Source organism: Crocodylus siamensis, chromosome 1, assembly GCF_052110815.1.
Source record: "Crocodylus siamensis isolate JL-2025a chromosome 1, ASM5211081v1, whole genome shotgun sequence".
Taxonomy (NCBI): Eukaryota; Metazoa; Chordata; order Crocodylia; family Crocodylidae; genus Crocodylus; species Crocodylus siamensis.
The window spans coordinates 420,114,710-420,131,145 of record NC_143395.1 but is presented as its reverse complement, the minus strand read 5'-3'; the positions used below and the strand labels follow the sequence as shown (position 1 = coordinate 420,131,145).

The window sequence follows — 16,436 nt, the reverse complement described above, 5'->3', positions numbered from 1 at the left end:
GCGTCCAGGTGTTTTGTAACCTGGTCATAAAAAGAGACTAGATTAGTCAGGCAAGATCTACCTGCTACAAACCCGTACTGGTTTCCCCTCAGCATAATTTTTCCTGCTGGGCTCTTGCATATCTGAGCCTTAATAATCTTTTCAAAGACTTTGCCAAAGATGGAGGGGAGACCGACTGGCCTGTAGTTGCCTGGAGCCTCCTTCCTCCCGCAGTGGCCAAGAGCACATTGGCCCTTTTCCTATGACCCCAGCTGACTTTCTGCCCTCCGGGTGGGGGCTGGACTCAATGTCATCTCCCAGGTCCCCTCCAGCCCTGCCGTCGCTGAGATCTGGGAACGCAGCCGGGAGCAGGGCAGCTTGCTGGAGGCAGCGCCCAGGTCAGGCCTCTCCTAACAGCGCTGCTGGCCGTGCTGGCAGAGCGCTCGCTGCTCGGGGACTTGTCCAGGGGCTCTGGGGAGCTCTTGCAGGCAGGGAGAAGGGGAAGGGTCTTCTCCAGCCCAGATGGGCCCTCCGCATGCACCGCCAGGGCAGGAGGCTAAGGGGAGCAGGCGCGGGGTCCGGAGGCCTAGAGGGTCGCCCCCCGCGGGCAGGACCTGTGCAGCCAGGCGGGTGGGTCCTGCTCTCCAGGGAGACTCACCTCTGCCTGCTCATGGGGACCAACAGACCCTGCCTGCACCCCAGCCCTGCCCGTGCCCCCCCACTCCCGACCCACAGCCCCCCCAGCCCTGCCCGTGCCCCCCCACTCCCGACCCGCAGCCCCCAGCCCTGCCCGTGCCCCCCCGACCCGCAGCCCCCCCAGCCCTGCCCCTGCCCCCCCCACTCCCGACCCGCAGCCCCCCCAGCCCTGCCCGTGCCCCCCACTCCCGACCCGCAGCCCCCCAGCCCTGCCCTTGCCCCCCACTCCCGACCCGCAGCCCCCCCAGCCCTGCCCGTGCCCCTCACTCCCGACCCGCAGCCCCCCCAGCCCTGCCCGTGCCCCCCACTCCCGACCCACAGCCTGCCCCAGCCCTGCCCGTGCCCCCCACTCCCGACCCGCAGCCCCCCCAGCCCTGCCTGTGCCCCCGCACTCCTGACCTGCAGCCCCCCCAGCCCTGCCCGTGCCCCTCACTCCTGACCCACAGCCCCCCCAGCCCTGCCCATGCCCCCCACTCCTGACCCGCAGCCCCCCCAGCCCTGCCCGTGCCCCTCACTCCTGACCCACAGCCCCCCCAGCCCTGCCCATGCCCCCCACTCCGGACCCACAGCCCCCCAGCCCTGCCCGTGCCCCCCCACTCCCGACCCGCAGCCCCCACCCAGCCATGCTGCTGTGCATTATTTGTTCGACTACCACGATGCCCCGTGTTACAGCGAGACCCCCAGCACCCCCACCCGGTACCCTGCCCCCCCTGTCCGGGGGCCCCGGGTGGGGCAGTGGATCTGGCGGGGAGCTCGGCCCTCCACTTTCTCCTCCGACAGCTCCAGGATCACGCTGCCTGTGGGGGGGTCATTGGGGGCTGGGGTCAGACCCCCACCCAGGCCAGGCCCCCCTAGGGCCCCCCCTTGGGAACTCCCCCAGCCCCAAGGGGCCCCCGCAGTGCCCCCATGCACCAGCCCCACCCCGGGGGGCCAACAAGGACCAGGGCACATACAGGTCCCCCCCCGCCCCACTGTCGTGGCTAGCAAAGTGACCAGAGCATGCAGGAGGAAAGCAGAGAAAGACTAGAAAAGTAGCCCAGAAGCCAGGGCAGTCCTTGCACTGCGATGCTGGGCAGTGGCTGTCCCCTTCCCGTCTGTGCACACACGTCCTGACCACGTGGGCAGCCGGCTGTGACGTGCGGTGGGAGCTTCCTCTTGGGCATCGCTCCACGCCTTGTCCAGCTCCTTGCGCAGCTCCCAGCAGCACAGACAGGGCCTCACACATGGCCTGTAGTTGGGCTTGTGCCCATCGCGGTCCTGCAAGCCCCCTCCATGGCCTTAGCGTGGAAGGGGACAGACCCCTGTGGCAGAGGCCAAGGCCCGCGTGGGCTCTCTCAGCTCAGCACGTTGTGTTACCCTTACAGAGACCAGAGGTATTCCTGGCGCTCTGCACCCTCTCCCCAGGCCCCGGCGGGAAAGTGCGGGTGCAGGGGCAGTTCGTGCAGTGCTCTGTATGGGCTCATGAGGTAAGAACAGCCATTGGAGGAGAATAAAAGTGAACCCTTTTATCACCAGTCATGGAGAGCTGCTGCCACCTGGAGCTGTGGCTTCCCGGATTAAAGTAGGGCTCATCCCTCAATTCCCACATTCACAGCACGACCCATTACTTTGGCCATCTTTTGGAGTCTGAGTAAGACCTTTCAATTTGGGCAGGCTTTTAGCGGGTGGGAAAAAGCTCTCAGTAATCCTCAGGGAACTTGTGTTGTTGTTGTTGTAGTATTTTACCTGTTTCTATTGACTTTGTTACAGTAGCAGGAAATCAAATAAAGAAATCAGTGTAATGCCTTGTAAGGGGTGCCCTTTACATTTTCATATTCTAGTCTTCCATTTCCACACCACTGCAGCGAGGAGCAGCGACCCGGTGCGGTCTCTCCCTCTCTCTTTCCCCTTTGTGTCCACAAGCACCCTGCCGTCCTTCTCTCTCGCAGCCCCCTCAGTTCAGCCACACCACGCACCCTGCACACCCAGTCCCACACACACACACACACACACACACACACACTTCCTGTCATCCAGCGCCCTCTATAGGGGCGGTGCACCCAGCACGCCAGGGCTCTGCACACGGCACGGGGGTGTGCGCACAGGACTCCAGTCCAGGGTGTCTGGAGGGTGGGTCAGATAATGGTTATCTGTTGACCTACTTAACATCAACTAAATGGGCCAAGCCCCGATTTCCACCATTACACCCAGTAAGTGGAACCGAGCACCCCGCAGTCCTGGCCATCCTGTCCTGGGAGATCATTCCCTCCTTCAGTGCCAGCAGGGACACCAGCCTCCCCCTCGGGCCAATCTCCCTCTGCTACACCATCACCTTCAGGTGCCCCCATGACACATGGGCAGGAGTCAGAGGGGACCAAAGTGGGGGATGGCTCCTTTGGAAGAGACGTTTAGAGGGGATAGGAAATAGTGGGGCAGTTTGAACCAGGCCCTGGAGCAGGTCGGTGCCAGGCAGCAGGGCCGTGGCGTGCAGGGAAGCTGATGCAAAGCTGTGTGTGTCAGCCCATCTCCACGGTTGCATCCCAGCCCTGCTCAGGGCAGGAACCTCGCTATCAACTGGAGAGGGTGCAATCTCACCTCTGCCCCTTCTCTCCCACAGGGACTCTGCAATCTAAGCTGGGAAGTGAGAAAGGTGAGTGTCTGAGCCCAAATACATGTCCTACAAGGAATGTGATTCCCAGAGACACCACACGGTGAAATCTCACCTCTCTCCCCATTTTTTCCCCAAAGGCCATGCTGTCTGAACTGAAGAGTGAGAAAGGTGAGTGCCGGGAACTGTGGGATGCGTTCAAGTGTTTCTGTGACCTTTTCCAACAAAAAAGATGATTGTAAATAGGTCACAGATCCAGCAGACAAGTGCCCCATCCTGAGCTGAAGAAAAGCTCTGATGCTGTGTAACAGCACAGGGAGCCCCTCACTCCCCCGGGGACACAGCTGCACCTGCCAGGCCCAGGGGAAGTTGTGCTGAGCTCTTGTCCAGACAAAGAAAAAATGTCCTTTTTTCAGTCCAGTTATCTCAGTGAGGGCAGCTCAGGTCTGAGAGGGGACATGCAGGGGACAGAGCCAAGACCATTTGCTTGATTGTAGTAGGTCAGGCGAGCACCTGATAAGGTGACCCCAACCTCACAGCCCTGGCCAACCTGACCTGGGAGATTATCGCTTCCTGAATCCATAGTTGGCAATTGCTTTAATCCTAAATGCATGAGCAATGCCGCTAGCCCAGCACCAGCAAAGGCACCAGCCCACCTGGGCCAATCTCTGCTATAGCACAGCCTTCAGGTCCCCCTGCCAACATGGCAGGAGTCAGAGGGGACGAGGCAGGGGGATGGCTCCCTTGGAAGTGACTTTTAGAGCAGGTTCTGGAGGGGATAGGAAATACTGGGGCAGTTTGAACCTTGCCCTGGAGCAGGTCAGTGCCAGGCAGCAGGGACGTGGCGTGCAGGGAACTTAATGCAAACCTGGCTGTGCCCATCTCCTCACATGCAGAATTACAGCCCAGCCCGGCTCATGGCAGGAACCTCAGTACAAACTGAACAGGGTGAAATCTCACCTCTCCCCTTCTCTCCCCCAGGGACTCTGCAAGCTCAGCTGGAAAATGAGAAAGGTGAGTGTCTGAGGCCAGTGATATGTGCTACCAGGAGGATGATTTCAGAGACACCACAGGGTGAATCTCACCTCTCTCCATCCCCTACCCCCGGCAGTGTGCTCTCCATCCACATTCATGCTCTGACCCTATTTGCAAATACACCTTTTGTGCCATCTAATGAGTGTGTCTGTGATTTTAGTGGCCTCCAGAGAAATGAACCGCTTTGAAGCATCAATTTGGCACCGCCAGATGGGACGTCTCTGGATCACCTTGGGGTCAGTGACAAGATTGTCTCTGCCACCACGGGGAGTGCGCACCGAGCCGCCTTTTTGGGCTCGCCCAGGGGGTTTGAGATGTGAGTTGGGATACCCGAGAGATTAAAGGCTCCTGTGCAAAATTTTTGGTTTCTGAAGATGCCAGACACACATTCCGGCATTCTGATCGAGATCTCTGGGGTATCTGAGTGAGTATATGAATTCCCTTGCCCCATTTGGTCTGGATCCAGGAACACAGAGGCGTTCGATTTGGTTTAATACTGGGAAATTTTCGGCCTGGTATATGCGAACCGTCTGTAACTAGGATCTTTTGGTATTTGGTGTGCGTTGGACGCACTTTTGTGGGCATATGGGTGCGGGTCGCTCCCGTGTAGAAAACTCGGATATGCCTTTAAGTTATATGTTACAAAACTTCAGTAAATTTGGAAAGCAGGCAGATTATGGAGTGAAGATGAAAAAGGGTGATTTAATTAAGCTTTGTCAACTCGAGTGGCCAACATTTGGGGTCCACTGGACCCTGAAAGGATCCTTTGTAGTAAAAGTAGTGATAGCTATCCATGAAATAGTTATGCAGAACGGATATTGGAATCAATTTCCTTATATCGATTGTTGGTTGTGGGTGGTTCAAAATCAGCCACCTTGGATTAAGAAATGCTTAGTAAAATCTCATGTGATGGTTGTTAAAGGAAAGACTCGAGGAGGACCGCCTGTACTCCTTGAGTCTAATGAGTGGGGGGATTCTGAATTGGCTGAGTATTGGACCCGCTCTCCGGTCGCCCTGTCAGGTAGCGAGGATGAATCAGACACCTCCTCGGGATCCAGTCCCTCTGCACTACCGCTCCCTCCCTCAGGGAAACCACCACTGGTGAGTCAAAGCATACCTAATGATTCAGAGCATGAGCCTCAGCCAAGTGCCCCATCTGAATCAGGGAATAAGGGCTATTATTTGCGCAAGATTGTAGAATCACAGCCGGTGCTGAATTGCCCGATGTGAAAGGTTATCGGCGAGGGGGGCAATGCAACTTTTGTCTACACCTCATTTAGTACTTCAGATTTATTTAACTGAAAGAATCAGAGCCCCTCTTTTCGTGACGACCCTGAAAAGATGAAGGACCTGTTTCGATCTATTGGGCAAACCCATCGACCCAATTGGGCTGATGTCCAGATAATGCTCCAAACCCTCCTGACCCCGAAGGAGAGGAGATTAGTGTTGGGGACAGCAGAGCGCATTGCAGCAGCCAGGGTAGAAGCTGAGGGAACTGCTGGTTGTACTTCCCGGTAAGGATCATACTCAAGGATGGGGAGGGGCCCGTTCGGGTAAAGCAGTACCCACTCAGCTGAGCAGCCAGAGCTGGACTCAAGCCGTTAATAGAGAAATACAAGAGGTGCGGATGGCTAGTGGAAGGGTCCTCACCCTATAACACCCCCATTCTTGGAGTGCCGAAGGCAGATGGGGTCTCATACAGACTGGTCCAAGACCTGCGAGTAGTAAATAAGAAGGTCCTTTCAGACCATCCTGTAGTCCCGAACCCACACACGATTTTGACACAAGTACCGAGGGAAGCTGAAATATTTTCAGTGCTAGATTTGAAAGATGCTTTCTTCTCCATTCCCCTTCACCGAGAGAGTCAAAAATTGTTTGCTTTTGAATGGGAGGATCCAGATACTTTCCATAAAGCCCAACTCATGTGGACAGTTCTTCCACAAGGATTCATAGCAGCCCCCCATATTTTCGGACTTGCCCTTCAGAAGGACTTGGAGGAGTGGAAGGGATCACACCCCGCAGTGACTCTCCTCCAGTATGTGGATGACCTGCTAGTTGCAAGCCCAAACTTGCAACTCTGCGAGGAAGCCACCAGGTCACTGCTAAACACCCTAGGGGAAAAAGGATATAAAGTCTCTAGAGAGAAAGCCCAAATATGTCAGCCTCAAGTTACATTTTTGGTATATAAGCTCTCAAAAGGAGTCAGAGCCCTGAGTGCAGATCGCATACAGGCAATCCAAGGTCTAACCCCACCTAAGTCACCCAAGGAGCTGCGGGCATTCCTAGGGCTAACTGGGTTCTGTCGACTATGGATACCGGATTATGGTGGGAAGGCTAGACCACTGTATGACTCACTGACTAAGGAGAGTCTCACTGAATGGAAATGGAATAAAGAAATGCAGCATGCCTTTGATCTGCTGAAGGCAGCATTAACCCAGCCCCCTGCCCTGGCCATCCCAAATAGTAAAAAGCTATCGATTGTATGTTCATGAGAATCGAGGGGTCGCATCAGGAGTGCTGACGCAGCCATCTGGCCCAACTTGGAGACCCGTGGGATATTACTCAAAGTTTCTAGATCCAGTTGCACTCGGGTGGCCAGCCTGTCTCCGGGCTGTGGCAGCCACAGCAGTGGTTGTTGAAGAAGCCCAGAAGATAGTCATGGGTGCAGATATGGAAATACTCACTCCTCATGGAGTTCCCCAGATTCTAGGGACTGAGGGAGGAAAGTTTCTCAACCCCTCCAGACAATCACAGTATGAGATATTTTTGCTCTCTAATCCAGGACTTCCTTTCAAACATACTACAGCCTTGAACCCTGCAACCTTGCTGCCGGAGCCAGGGAAACCGATGCATGACTGCCTTGAGGTCGTGAATCAAACCACACAGGTCCGGCCTGATCTTGCTGAGGACCCAGTTGAAGACTCAGATGCTGAATACTTCGTAGACGGCTCCAGCTCAGTCATCGATGGAAAAAGACGATCAGGATGTGCAGTGGTAACCTTGGATAAGGTAGTGTGGAGGGAGTCATTGCCGAGCTCATGGTCGGCGCAGGCCGCGGAACTCACTGCCCTCACCTGAGCATTACAGCTGGGGACAGACCAGCGGGTTAATGTATACATTGATTCTCGCTATGCTTTTTCTAAAGTCCATGCGCACGGACTATTGTGGAAAGAAAGGGGTTTCATTACGGCTTCTGGGAATAAAATTGCTAATGGCCCCCAGATTATCAAGCTACTAAAGGCACTCCACCAGCCTAAAGAGGTAGCAGTCATTCATGTGCGGGCCCATTGGAAGGCTGCCGAGGAAAAGCATAAGCTTGAAAATGCAAAGGCTGATGCGGCAGCAAAGGAAGCCGCATTTATTGGTGGAGAAGCAGAGGAAGTATCCAGGCAGGCCTTGTCCCATGCCATATGGCCATACATCCAGGATTTAGTCCCACAGTATTCCCCTGAAGAAGATAAATTTGCACAGAAGGTTTGTGCAAAAAAGAACTCCCAGGGGTGGTGGATAGTACCGGGAGGAAAGGTCATGATACCCAGGCCATTGCTTCGGGAGGTGCTGCAACAGCTCCATGCAAGAACCCATATGGGAGGCTTGGCTTTGGGTGATCTAGTGATCCACCAAGCAGTAGCCCCAGGGCTATATGTAGAAGCTCAGCGTATTGCTACCAGGTGCATCACATGCCACAAAGTAAACCCTCGAAGGAAACCCCCTGTGCCAATGGGAGGTAGACCCTGGGCAGCGTACCCTGGACAGGCATGGCAGATTGATCTTGCCGAGCTCCCACGGTCTGGACATCACGGGTTTTTACTTGTCATGGTAGACCAGCTCTCTGGCTGGGTCGAGGCAAGGCCCACTGCGGCTACAGTAGTGAAGTATTTGTTGCAGGAGATCATTCCCCGGTATTCTCTGCCTGAATCCATCGAGTCAGATCAAGGACAACACTTTGTGGGAAAGGTAGTTCAAGAAGTCACACAAGCCCTCAAGATCACTTGGAAACTACACACACCATGGCGACCACGGAGTTCAGGACAAGTGGAACGCATGAATAGGACCTTAAAGACTCTACTCACCAAAATCTGTATTGAAGCACGCCTTAAGTGGCCTCAAGCATTGCCGCTAGCTCTTACTTGCATTCGAAACACTCCCTGACGGGGCCTCAAATTGACCCCATATGAAATTATGTTTGACAAACCGCCTCGAGTCTTACCCCCTGGGATGCGAGAAAATGTAACTTTTGAATTAGGTAATAGCGAGCTTCACATGTACGTTATTGCTTTGCAGTCTGTCTTGTCTTCTCTTCACAGGTATGCAGCCTCCTTTCAGCGCCTGCCTTTAGACGTACCGGTACATGACTTCTGCCCGGGAGACTGGGTCTTGGTGCAGCGGTGGAAAAAGGAACCTTTGACTGAGAGGTGGAGTGGCCCTTTCCAGGTACTTCTAACAACCCACACCGCTGTAAAGATTGCTGGCCATGACCGTTGGATACACCATACCTTGTGAAATGACATCCACGAGCGTCAGAGGACACCAACTCCCAAGACGAACTCACTCCGGAAGCTGAGTCGTCCTCGGAACAAGAAGCCAGCGAGTGGAGCTGTGAACCTACTGGTGATCTCCAAGTGCGCCTGAGACGGCTTAATCAAAGTTCAGAAAATTAGACAAGAAAGTAAAAAGAAAAGTTTAGGCTGTATTTGATCTCAAGAAAGGGAGAATACGGTGGGAATCTTAATATGCCTTGTTGTTATCTATGTAGTAAGAGAAGCAGGATTGAGCAGCCCTAGCCGCCAGCCTATATCCCCGCTTCTCCCAGTTGCTCCCCCAGGGACAAATTTGTATGTTGACATGATGGAAAGGATTGCAGGTACCTTCAATCTCACCAACTACTGGGCCTGTGGGGGACTCCGAGAGGCCGGAGAACAGTGGCCTTGGAGGGCTTTTCCTTTGGCCCCAAAATGGTTGGGAAGTGATAAGGCGGATGTTAGGAGTACTGGTCAAGAATGGGATGAGAACCGCAGCTGGGATCTTTCCCAAGTGGCATTAGGAGAGTACTGTATTAGCAATAATGGTATAGGGAGGAGTTTGGGACATAGCCAGTGTACATGGACATTGAAATGGGTCCGAACATGCACTACCTGTTATGCCCTTAATTGCAGCAAGTATGCAGGTCAATGGAATTCTACTGCTGTTAAGCTCCCAAACTCCACGTGGACGAAATGTAACCCATCCACTCCACAATCATCCCCACATGATGAAGACACCTGCTTCAAAAACGTTAGAAGGGCAAGAGCATCACGTTTCGATCCTAACATTACAAAATGTCAGACATATAATGAGACCCGAAGTGAACGATTCATACCCTACTTCTATAAATGGCAATGGGCGCACCCAAATGGCACGATAGCGTGGTTTAACAGATTTTGGAGTGCCTCAAATGACACAAATGAAATAACCAAGTGCGAGTATAGGGATAAAGATGGCGTACGGAGATGTTGGTTTAAACCGAGTGACCATTACACCGGCCCTTTAGGGCATAGGGACAACAAATACTATCCCCCTCTTTACTGGTGGAACCGTGACCCCCTGGCCTTGGGAGGGGAGAACAGGGCCTTAAAAGGACATTATTGGGTTTGCGGAAGACGAGCCTATACGGTACTGCCACAAAGGTGGACAGGAACCTGCTATATTGGGGTAATTGTACCAGCTTTCTTTTTACTACCATCTGAGGTTGGAAATAAGTTGGGAGTCTCTTTGTATGATGATTGGAAAAGGACCAAGAGAAGTATTGATGTAAGTTTGACACGGGGTGGCTCCCAAAAGTGGAAGGAGGATGAGTGGCCCCCTCAAAGGATTATTGAGTATTATGGACCAGCTACATGGGCTAATGATGGGAGTTGGGGATACTAGACACCAATATACATGCTAAATAGAATCATCAGGTTGCAGGCAGTCCTGGAAATAATTACTAACCAAACTGCCACTGCTCTCGAGTTACTGGCCCGACAGAGTTCTCAGATGAGAGAAGCCACATACCAAAATCGAATGGCCTTAGACTATTTATTCGCAGAGGATGGCGGAGTCTGCGGAAAGTTCAACCTTTCTAATTGTTGTCTCCAAATAGATGATAACGGAAAAGTAGTCTTAGAGATTGCCAAAGAAATTAGGAAAATAGCCCATGTACCAATACAAACGTGGGAAAACACATGGGATAAAGACTAGTGGTCTAATCTACTTGGAGGACCCTGGTGGAAGAAAGTAGGGTTTTTGTTTTTGTGTGCTTTGACTGGTTTGATTTTTATTCCTTGCCTTACTCCCTGTCTCACTAGATTGAGTACCACCACAGTTGAAGGGATGCAAGTTGCAGCAGTCCCCCTCAAAGCGCAGACTGTAGCAAAAGTCATGGTACTCAGAAGAATTCCCCATAATTCTCTTGATCTGCCCAAATGAAATTGGGGAGCAGAAAGCATCTTGAGGGGAGAATATTGTTAGAAATGGAGTATTGTTAGAAATGCACAGCTTGCATTTTGCACCTGATAAGAAAGAAAACCTGCCAAGGATTTTTTTTCTTTCCCAGCCTTGCCACAGCCTTTCTTATGCTAAATCGCAAACTCTCCCCCAGCTTCTCCCTAGCCTCTCATGCAGATTACAGAAGCTGGAATTCAACTGACTGTGTCCTTGAAAGAGGCGGGGGACTGCCCAGTCCCAGCAGTGTCCCAGGGCCCGTGTACACGGCGTGTCCCTGTCCCAGTGCAGGTCCTCCAGTGGAGACCCCCAGAGCAGACACACGGCGGGGGCCTGGGACAAGTCTCTTGTGAGCTGAGCCCAGAGGTTTGGGGCAGTCACTGGGGAGATGCCCCCTCCCCACTCGACTGCCCCAGACTCACCAGCAATGGGCCCTGTTCTCCGGTGGTTAGTGCCCCGTCAGTGCCCCCCTGCCCTTCCCCTTCCCTCCCCACCCCTGCGCCCAGCCCCATGCACGGCCCTGCCCTGGGCTGGCTCTGGGGAGGCGCTGGCTGTGGGCTGCCCTGGCTGCAGTGCTGTGCCCACAGGCTGGGGACATGGGGGTCTCCCTGGGGCAGAGCAGCCCAGCCTGGGGTGGGGGGGCAGGCACCCACCTGCTGTGGGCAGCAAACAGAGTGACCCCGGCACAGGCACAGAGACCCCCGGGGCCTGCCCTCTGCCTCCCCTGCCCCCCCCTCCCCCGGACAGGCTGCAATGGGCCCCTCTGCTCCCTGCTGTCCCCCAGCCCCTCCCCCCCTCCCTGCAGCCTCCCTGCCCCCCACCCCCTTCCCCACAGCCCCTGCGACATCAGCTCATGGGGTGGAGCCCACTCCCCTTGCCCCCCAGGCAGAGCAGCCCCGCTAGTGGTGGGGGAGGGGCAGGGCAGGGACCTGCTGGGAAGACATCATTGCATGCCCCTCCCCTTCCCAGGGCCTGCCCTGCCCCCGCCACATGTCCCTCCCCCTCGTGGCCCCAACGCCCAGGCCGGGAATGCCCCGGGGAGGAAGGGGCCGGTGGGGACGTCCCCCATTTCCTGTTCCCCCCAGTTCCTGTCCCCCCATTTCCCGGCGGGGCGACGGTGACTCCCAGCCGGGACCGACCCGCGATTCCTGGGATGCGGCGAGTTCCCCGTGATCTCGGGACCCGCCTGCCCCCGCCCTGACCCGCGACTCTCTCCTCTGCGGAGGTGACTCTGGACCCAGGCACGGCTCAGCCCGAACTCGTCCTGTCTGCGGATCAGAGACGTGTAAGACTCGGAGACACCCGACAGGATGTGCCCGACACCCCCGAGAGATTTGACACTTGTGCCTGCGTCCTGGGCACGGAGGGGTTCGCGGGCGGGAGGCGCTACTGGGAGGTGGAGGTGGGAGACAAGACGCGCTGGACCCTGGGCGTGTGCAGGGAGTCTGTGCCCAGGAAGGGGAGGGTGACATACACACCTGGCCATGGATACTGGGGCTTGTGGCTGCGGGATGGAGGATACGAGGCCCTCACCTCCCCCTCGACCCCCCTCCCCGTAAGCGTGCGGCCCAGGCAGGTGGGGGTTTTCCTGGACTACGAGGGGGGCGAGGTCTCATTTTACAACGTGACCGACAGGTCCCATCTCTTCACTTTCACTGACTCCTTCTCCGGGACCCTGTGCCCTTACTTCCATCCTGGTGTCAATGCTGGGGGCACCAACGCGGCTCCCCTGACCCTGTGCCCGGCCCCAGCCCAGCCCTGAGCCAATCCCTGTCCCTGCCACGACCCGTGGCACAGACTGTTCCCACCCCCGCCCGACTGCCAGCCCCTCGGTGCCCCCGGGGTGGGGGGGCTGGGGTCTCCATCACAGGAGCTGCTCCCGCCTGGACCTTACTGCTGCCCTGGCCTAGGGGTCGTCTCCCAAGCCCCCATGCACAGCGCCCCGCTGGGAGGGACCGGCTCCAAACTCTCATCTGTCACTTCCACATCCCTGCATCCCTCGGGGGTTTTACCTGGTTACTTTGTTCCCCTCTCTCAGCGCTGTCCCCCTTTCCCCTCCCTCCCTCCATTCCCTTTTATATTTAAAATAAACACCTCTGCATTGCACACCTGCTCTCTGCACATCATTTCTTACCCTCTGGTGAGCTGAGCGCTTGCTCCGGAGAGCTGGTGCATCTGGGATTCAGCGAGTCTGGCGGTGCTCAAGCTTTCTGGTGTGCGAGTCCAGGGCCACGCACCACGGGCCTCACGTGGGTGGGACAGCACAAGTGGCCCAGGCCCAGCACATGTCACACTGTGCCTGAGTGCCCGGGGTACAGGGTGCCGGGGGTGGGGGGCAGCAGGGAGGGGAGAACAGCATCCCCAGCGGTGCCCCTGGCAGTGCGGCCGCTACGACTTTTTTCCCCTCCTGCCCCTGGGGTCGGTGCCCAGAGCGTGTGCCCCAGTCTCCTACTTCCCTCTGCTACTGCCGGGGGCTCCCAACACCTCCAAACTTTCACCCACCACCAAATCACTGGACCTGTGGGGATGAGTGACTTGGCCTGCAGGCAGGAACTGGCCCATGGGCCAGGGGTTGAGCCCTCCTGTGTCTACGAGGGGCATCTCGATCCTGCCGTCTGTCTGACTTCACGCTAACACAGCTAGCTGCCTCTCTCAGGCCACATCACTGGTTCTCCACTGTTTTTAGACTCATTCGACTCAAGGCACCCTCAGAAAATGTCTTTTCCCCCAGGAAACACTGCTGGGGCCAGCACAGTGGCTGCCCCAACCTCCTCTACCCCACAGATTATTGGTGCTATACTGTATAGACAGATGTATAAAAATCCTCCATCATTTCTGGTAATAAGTCTGCACATGTCTACACAGCAAAGCACTTTCTATTTCATACTGCTGCTTTTATCACATATTTGCCAGATTCAGAAAGGAGGCGGCAGTGAACGCTGGGAAACATCCTCATCTGTTATGTGTTAACCAGCACCAAGCGTGCAATGTGAGACTTGTCCTCAGACATGTGCTCAGTCGATTGTGTTTTATGCAACAAGGAGCAATTCCTTCGATGGCTTACCTTATACTGCAGTGTAAGCCTTCCCAAAGAAGCCCTGGGCACCTGCCCAATCTGAAAAACAGTTTTCAAGCATTTTCCCTCCAGACAAGATCAGGAAATGACAGAGGATCCTCTACCCTGAAGGGGCAGAGCCTCAGCTGAGAGACATTGTCCTTGCTTCCCTGCACTGAACTGAAGTCAGCCAAGGGTCTGTCCTGGGGAGAGGTCCAAGCTCACATGCTCCCAGCTCTACGCAACAATTTGGAGGCTCTAGATGCGTATTTGTGCATGTGATCGATATGTCCCCGTCCCACCAGGGGTGCAGGGAGCTCCCGTGCAAGAGCAGAGCAACTCAGGTCACAGGAGAGGAGAAGAGAAAAGGGAGAGACGAGAGCAACACGACTTCAACGGGGAACGTGCAACAACCCGCTGTGCAACACGGCAGCCGAACGTTCTGTGCCCAGACAGGAAGGTTTTACCCTGCTTCGGATATACAGAATGAATCAATGAGAAGCCTTTCTGTATTTCTTTTCCAAATCCCTCATCCAGGTTGCTAATCAGTTCAGGAGGGGTTTGGTTTTTGTCTCAGATCCTATAGAGGTTTAGAGAAAGACACGCCCAGCTGTTGATCAAGGGCAAGGGATTGCAACAAAGACAAACGAGCGGTTTGTATGAACTGCCGATGCAGACATTGCATTTGTAATGACAGACAATACCGACACCAGAATACTTGGGGGAGATGAGAACTGAGTTTGTGGTGCCAAGACTAAAGCGTGTGCATCTGGATTGGGCCACCGCTTTCCCAAGGGACCTCTGTGCTGCAACCGAGCTCACGTAACGCCGCAAGCGTTGGACCAGGCGCTGGGAGGACAACAGCTCTCCCTCTCCCGAAGCCCATCACTGGCACGTGCATTTAAAATCAATTGTTAGAAGAGAATTAAGCAAAATCAACTCACAATGTTCACCAGTGGAGAGAAGCTAACTCTTAATGTCACGTCTGAAGAGATCTACTGCCCCGTGGCTGTGTTTATCTTGAAACCGGTCACTTGAACTTGGTCCCCATACTCCAAGGCATCTCGAGGATTTGGGCTCATGTCCAGCAGCATGCGACCTTGTCCCCGTCCGCTCTCCCTGTGACAACGAACAGCCCCCGCGTTCGAACGGTTGCCAGCAGAGACACCGCGCTCCCTTCTCCACCAGCATTACTCGCTGTGCCAGGAGGGACGTTAGCAATGCCTACGTCTAACTTAAAATTAAAACAAAAGTCATTAATCCTCTGCTCTCAGCTACTATACTGAGATTTAACCTAACAGCTATGGAGAATGTCATTCGAGCTCTGGATTTTCTATACCTAACTACAGTGCTGGGGACTGACTTTCCATTAGAAATCTTAATTTTTATTCTCCATGTAGACAATGTAAGCTCCCTTCCTGGCATCACTCACTGCCTACACCCTAAATTTTGAAAAAACAAATCAATGGAATTAGAGTCATATTTGGAAGACTGGTAAAATGCAGCTAAATACTCAGTATAAAACTTAAATCTCTCAAGGGACAGCCACACAGGTCTGCTTCTCATGGGCACAGTTTCCAGTAGCCTGAAGACACCGCTCAGCACACGGCCCTGAACCTCGGGGCTGTCTGGATGCAGGGGAAAGCCCCCAGGAGCTTTCTGCCCAAAAAGACAAGGGAGACGTGGAAGGGAGGAGGAGGAGGAGGAGGAGGTGTGTACCGTTGCTCATATGTTACACCCCAATACTCAAAAACTGGATTTGTTGCTCTTGTTTGTTCTGTGAGGAGAATGGGAAAGAGTGTGATTAAAGAGAGGGGAAGAGATGAATTAAAAGGAGCACAGGGTTAGAAATAAAGACAGGAAGAGAAAGACATTAAAGGGAGCATGCTTTACAAAGGACAGCCTCATTTGAACACCACTCTTTGAAAGGCTTCCCCCAAAATTTCCCTTGTGCCACACAAAATATTGCCATGAAGAGCACATTTCTGTACTTTGTTTCTCTGTACGTTGCTGCCACAACTGAGTTACACGCCATGCAGATGCAATACTGCCTTCCCCAAGGAGCTCCAGGGAGCACGCTGCATTCAAAGGGAAACGTGTGCGATGTGACAGAGCGCACAACGACTCCTGGGAGGGCACAGGGTGGGATTGTTTTCTTGTTTTAAAGTTCAGACCACTTGGAAGAAGACCTGACATGAGAATATAACAGTGGACAGGTGTTGCACTCATATGTGGAGAAAGACTGCATTGAGAGCGGACGAGACCTACAACGAGCAGATCTTTTCTGTCTGCAGTGGTCCACGATTAGGCTGAAAGGGATTAATGAATGAAATGTGGCATTGAACTATACAGTATCCATTGTGTTGTTTAATTATATAAAAGGTAATTGTACAGTGCCCCATAATTATCGATTTAGAAACAGCTGACAAATTGTGCACCGAGGACACAGCCGCATTGCAGACATGTCTGGGAGAGCGCTGGAGTGAAACCCCTGGGAGGCCTGGAAAAGCCAACTCCGGACTGTGGGAGAAGCCGGCTGGTTTGACATGTCTGCTAGTGAGATCAAGGGTCAACCAGTTAACCACCTTGATATGAGCCGCCCTCGTTAGGATTCACAGTCAA

General features: G+C 54.4%; 1 protein-coding gene and 1 pseudogene across 1 annotated transcript in view; both read left to right on the top strand.

Moving 5' to 3' along the window:
- LOC149875529 (uncharacterized) overlaps positions 1-16,436 on the top strand; it is a 433,980-nt gene that overhangs the window by 335,553 nt on the left and 81,991 nt on the right. The gene's annotated exons all lie outside the window — the stretch shown is intronic.
- LOC149875532 (E3 ubiquitin-protein ligase TRIM39 pseudogene) lies at positions 11,967-12,845 on the top strand (annotated as a pseudogene).